Source organism: Marmota flaviventris, chromosome 1 (genome assembly GCF_047511675.1).
Source record: "Marmota flaviventris isolate mMarFla1 chromosome 1, mMarFla1.hap1, whole genome shotgun sequence".
Lineage (NCBI taxonomy): Eukaryota > Metazoa > Chordata > Mammalia > Rodentia > Sciuridae > Marmota > Marmota flaviventris.
Window position 1 is genome coordinate 168,329,643 of NC_092498.1, and position 17,116 is coordinate 168,346,758.

Genomic DNA, 17,116 nt, shown 5'->3' on the forward strand with positions numbered 1-17,116 from the left:
CATTCATTTCTCCCCCTTGTATTATTTTTCCCTTTCCCCTCACTTCCTCTTGTATGTAATTTTGTATAACCCTGAGGGTCTCCTTCCATTTCCATGCAATTTCCCTTCTCTCTCCCTTTCCCTCCCACCTCTCATCCCTGTTTAATGTTAATCTTCTTCTCATGCTCTTCGTCCCTACTCTGTTCTTAGTTACTCTCCTTATATCAAAGAAGACATTTGGCATTTGTTTTTTAGGGATTGGCTAGCTTCACTTAGCATAATCTGCTCTAATGCCATCCATTTCCCTGCAAATTCTATGATTTTGTCATTTTTTAATGCAGAGTAATACTCCATTGTGTATAAATGCCACATTTTTTTTTTATCCATTCGTCTATTGAAGGGCATCTAGGTTGGTTCCACAGTCTTGCTATTGTGAATTGTGCTGCTATGAACATCGATGTAGCGGTGTCCCTGTAGCATGCTCTTTTTAAGTCTTTAGGGAATAGACCGAGAAGGGGAATAGCTGGGTCAAATGGTGGTTCCATTCCCAGCTTTCCAAGAAATCTCCATACTGCTTTCCAAATTGGCTGCACCAATTTGCAGTCCCACCAGCAATGTACAAGTGTACCCTTTTCCCCACATCCTCTCGAAATCTCAGTGTAGTTTAATTTGTATTTCTCTAATTGCTAGAGATGTTGGACATTTTTTCATATATTTGTTGATCAACTGTAATTCTTCTTCTGTGAAGTGCCCGTTTGGCTCCTTTGCCCATTTGTTGATTGGGCTATTTGGTTGGTGTTAATTTTTTTTGAGTTCTTTATATATCCTGGAGATTAATGCTCCATCTGAGGTGCTGGTGACAAAGATTTGTCTCCCATTCTGTAGGCTCTTTCTTTTGTTTCCTTTGCTGTGAAGAAGCATTTTAATTTGATACCATTCCATTTATTGATTCTTGATTTTACTTCTTACACTTTAGGAGTCTTGTTAAAGAATTCGATTCCTAAGCCAACATGATGGAGATTTGGGCTTACTTTTTCTTTTAATAAGCACAGGGTCTCTGGTCTAATGCCTTGGTCCTTGATCCACTTAGAGTTGAGTTTTGTGGCTGCCAAGGATTTTAAAGCAATTTCTTTCATGTCAGTAATTACAAGAGTCAATTTCACCTTCTAAATTCTCATCAAGGACTTTGTTCCTTAGTTGGAGATTTCAATGCAAGGTACCAACCACCTCAGTTTACAACGAAGATAATAAGTTATACTCAGAGACGTCCCTTTTTTCCAAATGTCCTCTTGTACTTTCAGATAAGTACACTCTAGCACTATATTTTATGCAAGAAAATCCTTTCTTTCTTCGTATCAAGTCATATGTAGAAGCCTAATAGAGCAAACAGGGCATCCACATTACTCTGGATCAAACAGAATAAGGTGACCAAATGCCCTAGCCTGTCAGGTCTTATTCAGTGGCAGATCCTAACTCACCCCAAGAACTCTAAAATTCCCTCAGGACACCTTTAAAATATACTGTCTCTGATGCAAACCAAGGGTTGGCAAACTTTTTCTGTAAAGGGCCAGATAACAAACATTTTCAGTTTTGTAGGTCAAATCATGTACTGCAAATACTACATTTGGCTGTTATAGCTCAAAAGCAGTCAGATAGTTTGTAAACAAATGGGGATGCTAGTCCTTCAATGAAATTTATCTACTAAAACAAGTACCAGATGGATTTGACCCAAGGGCTAGAGTTTGCCAACCCAAATCTAGAGACGTAGTTTTTATCATTTCTTGGTTTATGTAATGTTTAAGATGTAGAAACAGAACATATTGCAGAAAATACCTAAAACTGCATTTGTTTCAACTTAAATTTTTATTTATTTTCACTTTACCCACAATATTTACCAAAGTGGTTCAAATATGAAAATCATATCTTACTCATTCACCAGGGGGCTGTTTAAGAACTTAAAACTATGTTTTTCTCCATAAATCATGATCATCTCAAATGTAATCTTTCACACATGGTGAATTTTAATTCTGAGAAGATGTATTGCAATCCTACATATCAATCCCACCCCCCCCTCAAAAAGTTGTGTCTCATACATATCTCATGAAAGTAGGTTTTGCCCCTATTTACTCAAGTGTAAGTAGCTGATACTGAAAAATGGGGCAGAATCAAGAGTGTTTCCTTAGAATAAACATTATACCAGCATGACTGGTGATACAGTAGGTATGGGAGAAAAAAATTCGGGTTTTGTAGTAATTTTTTATACAACATCCTAGATGCTTCCTAGGATATTAATATATATTTATAGTTTATAATTATGTTTCACATCAAATCATATTATATCATATTATACACCATACTGATAACAATCAGGGTCTCTACCCTAAGGGTTCATGGAAAGGGGTGCCCAGAAACCATGCTGTATTCATATGGCCATTCCCCAAAATCTAGGCCTGACTGGAGCGAAGATGAAAACTGACCCACACTGGACTCCTCCCACATTCTAGCAGGGTCCATAAGAAATAAATTCAAGATTATGGCTTGGCAAATTTTATCACATAGGCAGATGCAGAAAGAGCGGTACTCAGAGCAGCAGTGGAACATCTTGATGGTTCTCAGGTTCCCACCTCCAGTACTTCCTCAGGACCAGGAACATCCAGCACTTGGATTCTACAAGTTGCCTTGTCAGGAAAAACTCTTTTCTGATTAAGCTAGCTGGGGTTTCTAAAAAACAAACAGAGTCCAAACCTCCACATATATTTATTTCCCTGTCTCTATTCTCATTCCACATTCCTAACCACACTGCTCAGTCTTCTCCAGAGAGAAAGCAAACGTGCTTCATTAGTTTGATCTGCAAGTGAGGAAAGCAAGTTCTTCTAAAACTTGTGTGGAACCCTCAAGAAACTACCCCTGTATTCATATACCCTTAGACTCTTGCAACTGGCAAGCACCTTTTTATAGATAGCTGATGAGAATAACAGATTTTACATAAAAATGGAAAAAGTTACCAAAACAGGTAAAAGACTGAATGAAATGTAACCAACAAGATGTCACCTTAATTTCTGTGCCAAAAGAAACAATTAAAAAACAGAAGAACATCACAAGTGTGCCCCACTCCTGGACTGTCAAAACACAACAGCTCCTGAAGACTTGCTATAAACTCAGGTGGTCTCTTTGTCATCTACCCTGCAGCTGTTGAGCCAGGCCAGCGCTGGAGTCAAGCACTGCTTACAAAGTTGAAACATCCTTTCCCCAGGCAAACTGAAGAGGGCAAAGCCAGAATGTGTCTCCAGTAACCAAGCTCCTGAACTTGTTATTGACCACTGTGCTCTAACACATGCCCATCTGATCTCTCTCCATCTCCCCTATTCCCTGTCCACTGCACCCCACACCCTACTCAGAATCAATCTTCTTTTCTCTAATCCAGCATCCTGTTCCCAGACCAGAATGCCAATTTGGTTATGTCCCACCATTATACAAAACCTTTAGTGGTTTCCTAAAGCTCTGGGATAAAGTCTTGACTAATCACCATGGTCCACAATATCTTACAAAATCTTTCCCTTCTGCTCCTCTTCATCCTCACAAAAGCTTCTCTCCATCTTGTCTATTCTGTTCTAGGTATTGTAGACCTAATTAATTCAGTTCCTTGTTTGCATTATCACATTTCAAGTGCTTAAGAGTCGCCTGTGACTATGGCTTCCATACTATGTCCCCTCCTACTCCTTGTTATGTGACTGGAAGGGCAGGAGCCACATCGACCCAACATCCAGCACCATGTCTGATACAGAGCAGACACTCAATAAAGGTGAGATCTTGGGAACCCTTAAATCTCAGGCAGAGCCATCACAAGTGAAGTTCTAGTGAGCTTCAACAGTTAACAGGACGATGGCAGGAACTTCCAAAGAGAGTTATTTGACTAACAATAGGTTAAAGAGGCTGCTGAGGAAACTGTATATTTCATCAGTATATTTTTGGCAAAATGACTCTTTTTAAAAGCAGGTAGTATAAAGGTCAAACACAGTGTAACAGATATTACATCATGCTAGCCTCCAGTTTTATTGGGGGAAAAGATGCCCAAATGGGGCTGGGGTTGTGACTCAGCAGTAGAGCGTTTGTCTCGTGCGTGTGAGGCACTGGGTTCGATCCTCAGTACCACATAAAAATAAGTAAACAGAATAAAGGTATTGTGTCCATCTACAACTAAAAAACAAAAGTTAAAAAAAAAGATGCCCCAATGCAAAACTGATACTTTAATTTCATTCTTTGTTTCTTCTAGAAATTAGTGTATAGTCACCCTTGTCACCTACATTTTGTTAAACATAAGATTTAAACTCATATCATACCATTTAATCTCATTTCCAAAATGAAAATCCAATCTGATCATCCTTTTGACTTATACAAATTTTAGTGGCCAATTTTAGTCCCATCTTAGTCCTAATATGAATATCCTCAGGTAAGCAGGAATGTTTAGTAAGAAAATATTCCAAAGACTATCACTTCTTCCTTGATCTCACATATAGGAGTTGCAACATAGAAATTACAACTTTAGATGTTTTCACAGTCACAAGCTGATTACCCTAAAGCAAAATTATCTTTTTAATACCTACATAGAGACTGGCCACAGAGGAAGCACTTTCAGAACAAAAAGTAGCAACAAGAGGCCAGTTTGGCATAGGACTCCAGGAAACAAATTTCCATTCATTTTATGGCCTTTCAGGTAGAGAAACCCTTCTCACTCTCAGGCTTATGAAAACTTACAAGATAGTAAATTAAGTTCAAAACTACTTTTATTTTTAGTCTACTTATTCAGCTTTTGATTTTCTCATTTACAAGCAAGTAAATGAAATCAGCAAGATGGTGAAAGAGGTCCCAGTCTTCTCTTTCCCCACCAAGAGCAACAATTAAGCAGTTATCCATGAACAAAGGTGACTCTGTAAGTGTTTAAGGATTCAATTTAAGTAGCCACAGCAAAATAGTGAAAGAAAAAAACATGAGGATAACCACACAAAAAGAGTAGGAAGAACAATTTCACTTTGCCTGCATTGCCCAATCCCCCACCCCAGCACAGCTGGACAGGTGGAGGGAACTCCTTGTTTGAGCACACCCCTGCAGAGAAAAGAAGGGCAAAGTACACAGCCAGCCTCCCCTAGGCTTTCAGGAACCTGCCCAAACAACCAGCTTCAGTTCCACCCCACCCAGCTCTCTAGGAGGACGGCACAGCTGAGGTGTCTGGAGACAGTGGGAAACAAAGAAGATGGATAGGCTCTGTCAATATCAGTCATGCAGAGAAAGTCACCATGACCCCAAGTGCCCTGATTGGCATAGGACTCCAGCAGACTTCTTCACTGAAGACTTCAACAGCCCCCACACACTCCCTGCAGCTTTCACCACAAATTGGTGAAGGCAGTGTCTATAATTTAGGACCTTCGCAACTTGTTCTGCAAGGCCCCAGAGCAGCTTTCACTTCTGAGGAAACCAACTTCCAGCAGAGCAGCAGCAGACTCCCTGTATCCTTCACCTCTCAGGGCCACAAAGTTGTTGTTGTTTTTTCCCCCCACCTTCACAGTTTCTAGATATCTGCACTGTGCTCCCAGGAGCCACCCAGAGCTGCTGGAAAACCACTGCTGCAGTTTTCCCAGGCTAGGAATGCAACACTATAGTCTCCCCCAGGTGCCTGACCAACCACCACTCTCCCCGCTTCAGAGAACTAAGTGAACTGCTTTTATCAAAAGTACCCAAGCCCAAGGTTCCAGCTAAACAGCTCCAAGTACCTGACCCACCATCATTCCTCCTGGGCCACCCCTCCATGAGTGTTCTGATCCAGGGGCGGAAGGCACTTTCAAACTATGTGCCTGCAAACAATCCCAGGAGGAAAAAAAAAAATGCTTATAATCAATGTCTAGAACCCTCAAGCTGTCTATGTATATCTATATGACTTGATCCCTACCACCAGCTCACAGTTGGCTTCTGCAGTCATGTGTATCCAGGCTTTCAGTCCCCACTGCCATCTGTTCATTCACAGTCAGCCCAGACCCCCTGCCTCAGATCTTAGCCCTTGTCACTGTGCAAGAAACTGTAGCTGGTCTCTCCTGCTACACATGTATCTGCAACAAGTTCCAAAGTGAAACATATACATATGCCTTAGGCCTCTACTACTGGTGGACCCCGCCTCTGGCTCCTAGACCCACAGGTAAAGATGAGAATCCCAACAGCTTCTACCTGAGCCAGTGAGACACAGTGCCTCCCTGAATTTGGAGCCACCATATGTCCTCATACTTGTTGCTCTGAGACAATGAACCCAAAACCATAGTGCACCCTAAGGTGCCTCTCCACCGCCTCTCTCCCTATAAGGGACAGTCTTTCCTTATTAACCCATTCCATAAAGTCTGGAACAGACGACTGACTGTTTCTTCAAATGACACTTCACAAATACAGAGGTCATAAAGAATCAGGGAAACCTGAAACCACCAAAGCAATACAATAAGCTTCCAGTAACTAATCCCAAATAACTGAGGACCCATGACAAAGAATTCAAAATAATGGTTCTAAAGTAATTCAACAAATTACAAGGGAACATAGATGCACAATTTATCAAAATCAGGAAAATAGTAAAAGAACAAAATGAGAAGTTAAACAAAAAGATATAAAATATGAGTAAGAACATAAGAGAAGTTTTAGAGCTGAAAAATGCAATGATTGAACTAAAAAATGCAAAGAGTTTCAACAGCACATAAATTAAGCAAAAAAAATGAAAAGCAAACTCAAAACCTACGCTACAATGATGCTTAGGTATGTCCACTTGGAATCATATCTTCAGAGGAGAAAAAAAAATGAAAACAAATGAAGAAAGCCCTGGGATATATGGGACAACACAGAAAGCAAGCATTTATGTAATTTAGGTTCCAGAAAATAAAGCTTAATGAAATAATGGCTGAAAACAAAGTTTCATATATGTACACACAGGTACAGGAAGCTCAGAAATCTCCAGTAAAACTCAACCCAAAGAAAAGTTCCCCTAGACATATTATAATCCAACTATCAAAAAATCAATGATAGGCGTGACCTAGATATGTTGACACAAGATGACAGGACTCTTACTGTACATTCAGATCAGGTCTGGACTTGGCCTTCTAGGATATCACATTTGCTACACTACAGTGATGCTAAGGTATGTGTGACAGGTATTTGGTTCACTTAAAAACACAAACTGAAGTCTTACCATTTCTCACTGGGTTTACACTTTTTCTAAGGCCTGGATGTTGGTGCACCAACTTCCTTATTCCTGATCTTCCCTGCACCAAGAGCTAAAGTAGATTGTGGCCCACTCACTTGGTTACTGATACAGGGTGGCATCAGACAACTGGTGACAGGTCCCTGGGCAAATAGTATGAGATGGGATGAACATCAAAGGACAAGTGTGATGTCTGCTACTGTATGGAGAATGGCTGGCAGGCCTGCATTGCCTTAAAGGTGCTACAACTCAATGAAGAATTCCAGCTTTCCTATTCCAATTTGCTTGATATGGGTGTTTGACCTATGCACAGCCCCAGGCAGCTGGCAGCTGGAGCCAGTACTAAGCCAGAAGATCAGGAGCCAGGGGTCTGGCCAAGTGGTAGCTGTGGACTTTCAGGCTATGATTCTGCTACCAGGTGTGATACAGATCCAGGGGATATCACCCAATTTTCTACTGCCAAGGAAATCATCCAGTACTTTGAGAACTGTCCTGCAGACATAGTGGTATGTGATAGGGCCCTGATGTCGCTGGCCTCTATAATGTGCATGAGTACATGCAGGTCACCTGGCATTTGGTTCCTCCTAGCCACTCTGAACATTGCTAAACATGTCTTGAAGCCATTTCTTTGTAGCCAAGATATTGTGAGGCCAAGATGTGAGACTGCTCTACAGCCAGCTAAAAGTCTTCTTCTCCAGCATGCTCTGAGCCAAGCCCAGGGGCACCTATAACTCCAGCATCAAGACCTTTGCTGTCTGTCAGGGTTATGACCTTCCTAAGGGCTTATGCCAAACCTGACCAAAGACCTGATAGACCATTAGAATGATTTTAACCAACTGAATGGTCCCACTCACATCACTGTGCCTTTCATGATCTGTCAGGATGTAGGCACCTGTGATCTGGATCGCAGTTACCCACTGGATGTGGAAGATGGCTCTGCATACAAAGTGCACTCCACCCACACACTACCCATGTCACTCCCATACCAGAAGGCCTGCACTTAGAAAAGGAGTAGCTGGGGCTGGGTTGTGGCTCAGAGATAGAGCCCGCGCCCAGCATGAGTGGGTTTGATCCTCAGCACCACATAAAGTAAAATGAAGACATTGTGTCCACCTACAACTAAAAAATAAATTTTAAAAAAAAATTTTAAAAAGGAGTAGCTGGCCAAGGAGATCTGCCCCCAGGACTGCTCCATCACTAGAATGAACATACTACCCAGTCCCTGGTCAGCCCTTACTGCCACACCCTTCTGGTCCCCAAGATGGAAGACAATGAAATGAACTGTTCAACTTAACACGATAAACTAGCAAGCTGATAAAAAATTAGAAGCTGCCGCCTGTCAGGAGAGGCAGAACTTCAGTCGATGAACTTTTTTTCAAATCTCAACAAGGTCTGAACAAATAAGCCCAGTGTGGAAATCTACAACAAACCCCACAAGGACAACAAGGAAAGAAACAGTGCAGAAGTCTTCTGCAATGGAATGACACTTTCTTGAACTTGTGTGAGGACTTGCCTCTTACCTAAACCTCTCTTGGGGTATGTGGGAAAAAAAAATTATAATTACCTTTAATGAGGTAAATTTTTACATTCAACTAATTCTGAAGGTCACATTTTCTAGGCAAAGGATTCTCTTAGTTGGTAATTTTTTCTTTCAGACCTTAAAAGAGTTCATTATACAATAATAAAAAGGTCAATTTATCAATAGGATATAACAATTGTCAATATATGCATCCACAAAAAAGCACCTAAATAAAGTAAATATGAACAGATCAAATGGGAGAAATAGCAATACAATAAAAGTAAGAAACTTCAATATTCTACCTTCAAAAATGTTCATTTTTTTTCTTTCTGTTCATTCATTTTCTTTCTGTTCATTCAGGCAGAAAGGTCAATAAAGCAACATTGGACTTGAATTGTACTTACCAACAAATGAATATTGCATCCAACAGGAGCAGAAAATTCATTCTTCTCAAGCACATGTGGAGTGTTTTCCAAGATGGATCATATGAAAAACCACAAAATAAGTCTTACAAGGCATCCAAATTGAAAAAAGAAGAAGAAAAACTCTTCCTTTTTGTATATGACATAGTTCTATATGTAGAAATCTCTAAAGACTACATTTGAAACTGTTAAAACTAATAAATGAATTTGTTTAAGCCTCAGAATACAAAAAATATGAAAAAATCAGTTGTATTTCTTTAATCAAGAATGAAGGATGGGAATAGAAAAGACATTAGAATGAATCTGATATAATTTTCCTATGTGCCTATATGAACAAAACCTAAGTGAATCCCTCCACTGTGCACATCCACAAGAATGGGATGCTAATTAGAGTAAGATATAAATATGCATGCAGAATTTTATCAAAGTGGATTCTACCATCATGTATAACTAAAAAGAATCAATAAAGAATACCAAAAAATGTTCTACCCAAAAATGAAATGAAAAAAATAATCCCATTTATGATAGTATCAAAAAGAATAAAATACATAGGAATAAATTTACACAAGGAAGTGAAAGATCTGCATACTGAAAACTATAAAATTGATGATGGGAAAAATAAAGAAAACACACACAAAAAAGAAAGATATTCCATTCCTTATTTATGGATTGGAAGAATTAACATTGTAAAAATGTAAAAACGCAAAGCAATCTACATATTTAATAAAATCCCTACGAAAATTCTGAAGTCATTTTCACAAAAATAGATAAAAATTCTAAAATTCATATAGAGCCACAAAAGATTCCAAACAGCCAAAGCAATCCTGAGGGGGGGGGGGGGGGACCCAAAGTTAGAAATGTTACACTTTCTGATTTCAAATTATACCACAAAATTATAGTAATCAAAACAGTATGATATTGACATAAAAACATACACAAAGACCAATGGAACAGAATAAAAAGCTCGGAAATAAACCAAATGATACATGATAAACTCATTTTTAATATGGGCATCATATAAACGGGGAAAGGAAATTCCCCTCAATAAATAGTACTGGTAAAACTGGATATCCACATGCAGAAGAATGAAATTGCACCTCATCTTACACCATATACAAAAATCAACTCAAAATGGATTAAAGACTTAAAAGACAGACCAAAAACTGTAAAATACCTAGAAGAAAACAGGCGGAAATCTCTTTGACATCAATCTTGGCAATGATTTCTTCTATGGGACACCAAAAACAATGGCAACAAAAACAAAATAAGTGGGACTACATCAAACTAAAAACTTCTGCACAAAAGGGCTGTGGATGTAGCTCAATAGTAGAGTGTTTGCCTTGCATGCATGAGGCCTTGGGTTCGATCCTCAGAACTACATAAAAATAAATAAATAAAAACGAAAATATTGCGTTCATCTACCAAAAAAAAACCAAAAAACTTCTAAACAATTAACAAAATGAAAGGGGAGCCTATGTAATATTTGTGAACCATATATCTGATCAGAGGTAATTATCCAAAATAAATGAGGAATTCATACAACTCAATAATAAAACAATTAATTCAATTTAAAATGGCATTTCTCCAACAAAGATATAACAATTGCCTATAAGTATATAAAAAGGTACTCACCACCACTAATCATCAGGGAAATACAAATCAACACCAGAATGAAATTTCTTCTGTTGTGATTTAAATGTGAGGTAACTCCCAAAATGTGTGAGACAACACAAGAAGGCTTAGAAGTGAAATGATGGGGTTGTGAGAGCCTTAACCCAATCAGTGAATTAACCCCCTGATGGGATTTACTGAGTGGTAATTGAAGGCAGGTAGGGTATTACCAGAGGAGGTTGGTCACTGGGGGGCATGTCTTTGCGATACATATTTTGTATCTGGCAAACGAAGTCTCCATCTCTGCTTCCTGACTGCAATGCCCTGATCCACTTTCCTCCACCACATTCTTCTACCATGATATTCTGCCTCACCTCAAGCTCCCAGGAATGGAGCCTGCTGTCTATGGACTGAGATCTCTGAAACTGTGAGCCCCCAAATAAACCGCTCCCTCTCTAAAATTATTCTTGTCAGTCTTTTAGTCAGAGAAAAAAAACTGACTAAAACATCTTCCTTTTCCTGTTAGGATGGTTATTATCAAAAAAGACAATAGATAACAAATATTGGTGAGGATACAGAGAAAAATCATGCATTGTACACTGCTGGTGGGAATGTAGATTCCAATCTACATTCCGTAATTAGAGGCTACTAAAGAAATTAAAAATAGAACTAACATTTGAACCAGTGATCCTTCTTCTGAATATATGCCCACAGGAAATAAAATTCCCAACTGATAAAGGTATGTGCACTCTCTTGTTCCTGCAGTTTTATTCATAATAGCCAACACATGGAAATAGCCAGTGTCTGACAACAAATGAATGGCCGGGCACAGTGACATACACCTAATCCCAGGGGCTCCAGAGGCTGAGGCAGGAGGATTACAAGTTCAAAACCAACCTCAGCAACTTAGTGAGGTGCTAAGCAACTCAGTGAGACTCTGAATCAAAAACTAAAAAGGGCGGGGGATGTGGTTTACTGGTTAAGCACCCCTGGGTTCAATCCCCAGTGCCAAAAACAAAAAATGAATGAAAATAGACATTGTGAGATACACACAAGTGTATGCACACATAAATACACAATGAACTATCAGCCTTGAAAAAGGAGATTCTGCTAATTAGGACAACATGGATGAACCTAGAAGCCATTAGACAAAGTGAGATAAAGCAAATATGGGGGAAAAAACATTCTTGTGTGGAATTTAAATAAAAAAATCAAATAGTAACAGAATGGAATGATAGTTACAGTGGGAAAGGGAGATGGCATGTGAAGTGGGGAGACAAAGATCAAAAGATACAAAGCTGAAATTATGTAAGATGAATACATTGAGAGATCTACATGAAGTATATGGTTCCTAACATTATATGCTGGTAATTTTCTGAGAGTAGGCTTAAGGAACTCTTACCACAGGAAGGAAAGAAGTTATGTGAGATGATATGTTAATTGTTTAATTGTAGTCATCACTTTAGATGTATATGCATATTAAAACACTATAACTGAAATTTATACAATAAAAATAAATAGTACATGTATAAAAAACAAAACATGAAATTTGTATTTTATTTATTCTAACCCCCATATGCCCTCAGAATTTATAAACTTAAGTAATTTTCTGTATACCATACTAATATAAAATTTCTAGTTAATAATTCACAAAACTAAAATAGCTTTTAATTTGTTACAACTGTTTTATTTATTATATTCTATTAATCCTGATTGGTATAAGTGACTTAACTTCCCTAGTTAATCTTACTCACTAATAACTTTTAAATTTCAATAAAATGTTGAAAAACAAAAATTAGAAGTTCTGACAATTAGATAAAGTTTACCCTCCCTCAGTCTAATAAAATAGGCTGAAGGAAATATCTTGCTGTAAAAGTTTTAATTTTCACCTGCCTTCCTATAGGCTATGTAGTAAATGTTAAAGTAATATTTTCAGATTCAACACTAAAATGAAAACAAAGGAAATATAAGTACCAGTATCTTGACTAACATTTTAAATACACAAGATCCCAACAGCTTGAATAAAATTCTGTTACACAACTAGATATAATAAAAGGTATCTGAAAAGATTTCAGAATTCCAAGCACCATCTCCATTAAAAAGAAGTGAAGTCTGGTTAGCATTCTGAAGAATTAGATCCTTCCTGTTTCTCATCTCAAACTCAATTTGTGACAAACTGTATTTCGCCAGGGTCAAAACCCACAAGGAGCTATCTAAACACACTGGCATCACAATTATCTACAAATCCTATTTTCGATAATCTAATCTAACATGCCAAGACACACTCAGTTTACCCATGGGCACATCTATTTAGATCCTAGTTACTCTATACAATTCTAATAAGCTTGGCAATAACTCCCAACCCACAGCAAATTAACAGTCAAAAGTTGAAATGTGAGAGAAGTGCTTAAGACACAAATATTGTTAAGCCTGAGAGGTTAGCAGCATAGGAGGAATCAGGAAAAAATAAAGACATTGAAAGTAGACAGTAAAAGGTGATCATGTGGGACCACTTAGGAGGGAAGCAAATAGTCTATTCCCAAGACTATTTAAAAGCACCCACTCTTTCATGGGAAAGAATAATAACAAACACTGCTAATCTTGACCCTGAGCTATGAAGTAAAGGTTCCTATCTGCTCAGGCCATTCTCTGTTGCAAGAAAGCCTGAAAAAATTCAAATAGTTGTAATTTTTAAAGGTTTTCCTCAGAGTGGTTAATCATTTTTGAAAGTGTTAACACTTAAAGGGCGAGGCGCTGGTCACTTGGGGAGTTGTCCTAGGAGGAAAGCTACTTTCTCTCACTCCATCAGTTAATGAAGCACTGCATATGGACACTCCACATTGGAAGCCGTCCCAAGAAGAGCATTCCAAAGTCAGCTATAACAACAAACAGCAGATGTCCTAAGGAGACACAGATATCTCCTCCCCACCCCAAACCATTTTAGGGTTTTAGGGGGATAAAAAAAAAAAGACAAAAAAAAATGAGTTACCAAATAAGCAGCACAGTCAATTAGTTAAAATCTATATTTCTCAATTTCCAATGAGAGCACAAAGACACCTTAAAAAAAAAGATAAATCATTCTATTTTTTACAAGGGGAAAAAAAGGAATCAAATAAGTTTCTCCTTGAATAACTGCCAGGCCCACAGGCAGATCTTCCATAATAAGATGATCAAACCTGAAGAATTTCCCCAAAGGAACAGATACTTCCAAATTTCCATTTTAAAACAAGCATATTATTACTGTTTTTTTCCAGTTTTAGAATGTGGATATTTGTTAAACATTAAATTCTATAATGTAGGAAGAACAGCTCATGTTCAGGGTGGGGTCATATGACAGATGGATACCCCCAAATTACTAAAATCCATCAAGTTAGCAAAAACCAAGTCTGAGACATCTGGCTGAAATGCAACCACCATGGCCAAGTCATTGTGTTTCCACCGACACGGCAGGCTATTTGTCTGTGTTTAAAAGTTCCTCTTCCCCCCTTCTAGAAAGACCCAAAGCTAAAGACAGGATCTAAAAGGGCCTGGCACCTTCTTCTCACATTTTCTTTACCTCCTGAAAAAGATTAATAGGAAAGCCACATTCTCATCCAAACTGGGCAGAAAACAAATAACAATACCAAAGAGAATGAAGCAATCCAGTGAGTGGTTCACACCTTATCCTTTTCTAGTCTCTACCAGCACATGCAAAAATAAAGTGACTAACTCTTCCCAGTTTGTCTAGGATTTGCCTAGTTTTAATTTAAGTCCTGCATCCTGGGAAACTCCTCATTCACAGACAACTGGGGTGACTGGTGATCTTTGGAGGAGCAATGACATTCACATATCCCATGAGCAACACCCAGAGATGTGGTTATTATACATAACCCCTTGGGAAACACAAATTGGTCGGAGCTAGGATCAAATCCCATCCCTTCTGCTTCCCACTAATGTGAATGTATTCCCTCTAAACCTCAGTTTTTCCATTCACCCATAAGACAGCAATAACAAAAAAAACTTCCTCAGGGAATTATGAGAATTAAATATGATCATAGGCTCAAACTAAACTTTCAATTATATAATATATCTAACAGAGTTCCTATTATTTCCATTATCATTATTACATTGTAATCATATAATTTGGTTTTAACACGTTTTTTTTCAAATCTTATGACCTTAACTATTATTAAAAACAAACTGTCCCCCGACCACTCACAACTTTATCCATATCAGTTAGAAACCCTGCTATAGTCACAGCTATAAAATTATACCACCACCAAAATCATCATCATCATCATCATCATCATCCAGGAAAGACCCACTATTTTTTTAAATATATCTTTTTTTGTATACCTCTATTTCATTGATTTATTTTTATGTGGTGCTGAGGATCGAACCCAGTGCCTCACACATGCAAGACAAGCACTCTATCGCTGAGCCACAATCCCAGCCCCAAGACCCACTTTTTTGCAATCTAGTCAAAATAACCAATTTTGGCACATCTATTCCAAAGTAAGCAATTCTAAGTGTTTAGTGCTTAAACAAAAAAGTATATTTCCTCCATCTCATTTCCTATTGGTAACCATGTTCTCTCTACTGTCCTACCTATTAAGAACCCCAGTACCTAATCTACCAATACTATTGCATCTCATAGGCCAAGTTGAAACTACCATTTTCCCCTACTTGGTTACTATTCAGAAGCAATTTCATGTGGAACTGTAGATTCTCTAGAAAGACAGGGAATAAAAATGAAAAACTGCAAAACATAGGTAAAACGTCAACCTAAGACCTAATACTAGGCAAACAAAAATGCTCTAGTGTCTGTTGTGTTCTGCAACAGACACTAGTATGGCAATATGTAAATCAATGGATGTGTAACTGATGTGATTCTGCAATCTGTATATGGGGTAAAAATGGGAGCTCATAAAAAAAAAAAATGCTCACTTGATCAGTACTAAGTTATATAAACTGTCCTTGTGTCCAACAAGCAAAGTCCTGAAGAACATCATATGCATTTCACGTACAAGACTGGTAATGCTCTCCCTATCTCTCTGGCACAATGCCATGTCACTCACCTTCCTTCACAGTACCAATCTTCAACCAGTCTGAGCCAATGAAATTCTTCATTATATCTTGACTGCTGTATGCTGCTCCTATGATAGTTAAACTCTCCCATCTCTTAAATGCTTTCTCCTTTACTTGGGAGGCACTGTCAGTAGGTTCAAGATGAAAATGATATTCAAGGATACCCCTTTCATGGAAGATTTCTTTTTTCATATTTGTGAAATGTGAAGGTTAAACAAATTTTATTTTTTTCATTGCTCTTGGCTATATTCATTCTTCTGGGACATTTATTTGCATGTAGGCACCATAGTAAAGCTCCAAAAGAAAGGTTAGTTGGCGGGGCTGCCACTAATGCATATGGCCCCTTTGTGCAAATTACAGAAGAAAGCCCCTTCCCTCAAGACATTTTATTTCCATCTGCCAGAACACTGCTACAATATACTGATTTTGCTAGAATAAAGGTTGGTGTTGCCATATTCTAGCACTGTCATAATATATGTACACAAATTTATGATGTTCATGATATAAATGGCACCCTCTAGAGTTTGCAGTATTCAATCTACACAAGTATGTATTCTGACTCTACATGACATCCCTTTATATTAGTAGAATCGGAGAACTTCAGATAAACTAACTAGACTCATATGTTACTTAATGAAAGGATATGTCCTCAGAAACACATTGCGAGTCAATTTCATTGTTAGGTAAACATCATGGAGTGAACTCACGCACAAAATAGGTGGTATAGCCTACTACATACCAAGGTAATATGGTATAGTCTTTTGCCTGAAGGCTACAAAACTGTACAACATGTTACTATACTGAATGTTGTAGGCAACTGAAACACAATAGTAAGTGTTTGTGTATCTAAACATCTGATAACTATGATATCACTAAGCAATAGGAATTGCTCAGTGTCATTATGATCTTATGGGACCACTGTCATATATGTGGTCTGTGATAAATCAAAACATTATTATAATGCCCATGACTATAGTCAAGATTTACACAAAAATTGCCCTGATAATATTCTGCATGTATGTACCCATTTTCTATGTTATTCTTCTAATTAATTTTGCCAAAAAAGGAAGATTGTCTTTGTCAGATCAGATTATTAGCCCAAAGTCATAAAAGTTATTCTTGATAAATCGGAAAGAGAAATACATGCTACACTAAAGCAATGACATGGTGGGAAAAAGAGGAAAGGGGGAAAATATGGAGTTCTGGAGCAATCAATTTATTCCCAAGACAAAAATATTTATCCTTATCTTAACCAGAAAATTTTACTAATGGTCATAAAAATAATCACCC

At 38.0% G+C, this 17,116-nt stretch overlaps 1 protein-coding gene and 1 pseudogene across 1 annotated transcript in view; one reads left to right on the plus strand and one right to left on the minus strand.

Annotated features, from left to right (window-relative positions):
• Positions 1-17,116, minus strand: part of Erc2 (ELKS/RAB6-interacting/CAST family member 2) — a 678,261-nt gene that overhangs the window by 513,432 nt on the left and 147,713 nt on the right. The window lies entirely within an intron of this gene.
• LOC139705042 (tRNA (cytidine(32)/guanosine(34)-2'-O)-methyltransferase-like) lies at positions 7,369-8,746 on the plus strand (annotated as a pseudogene).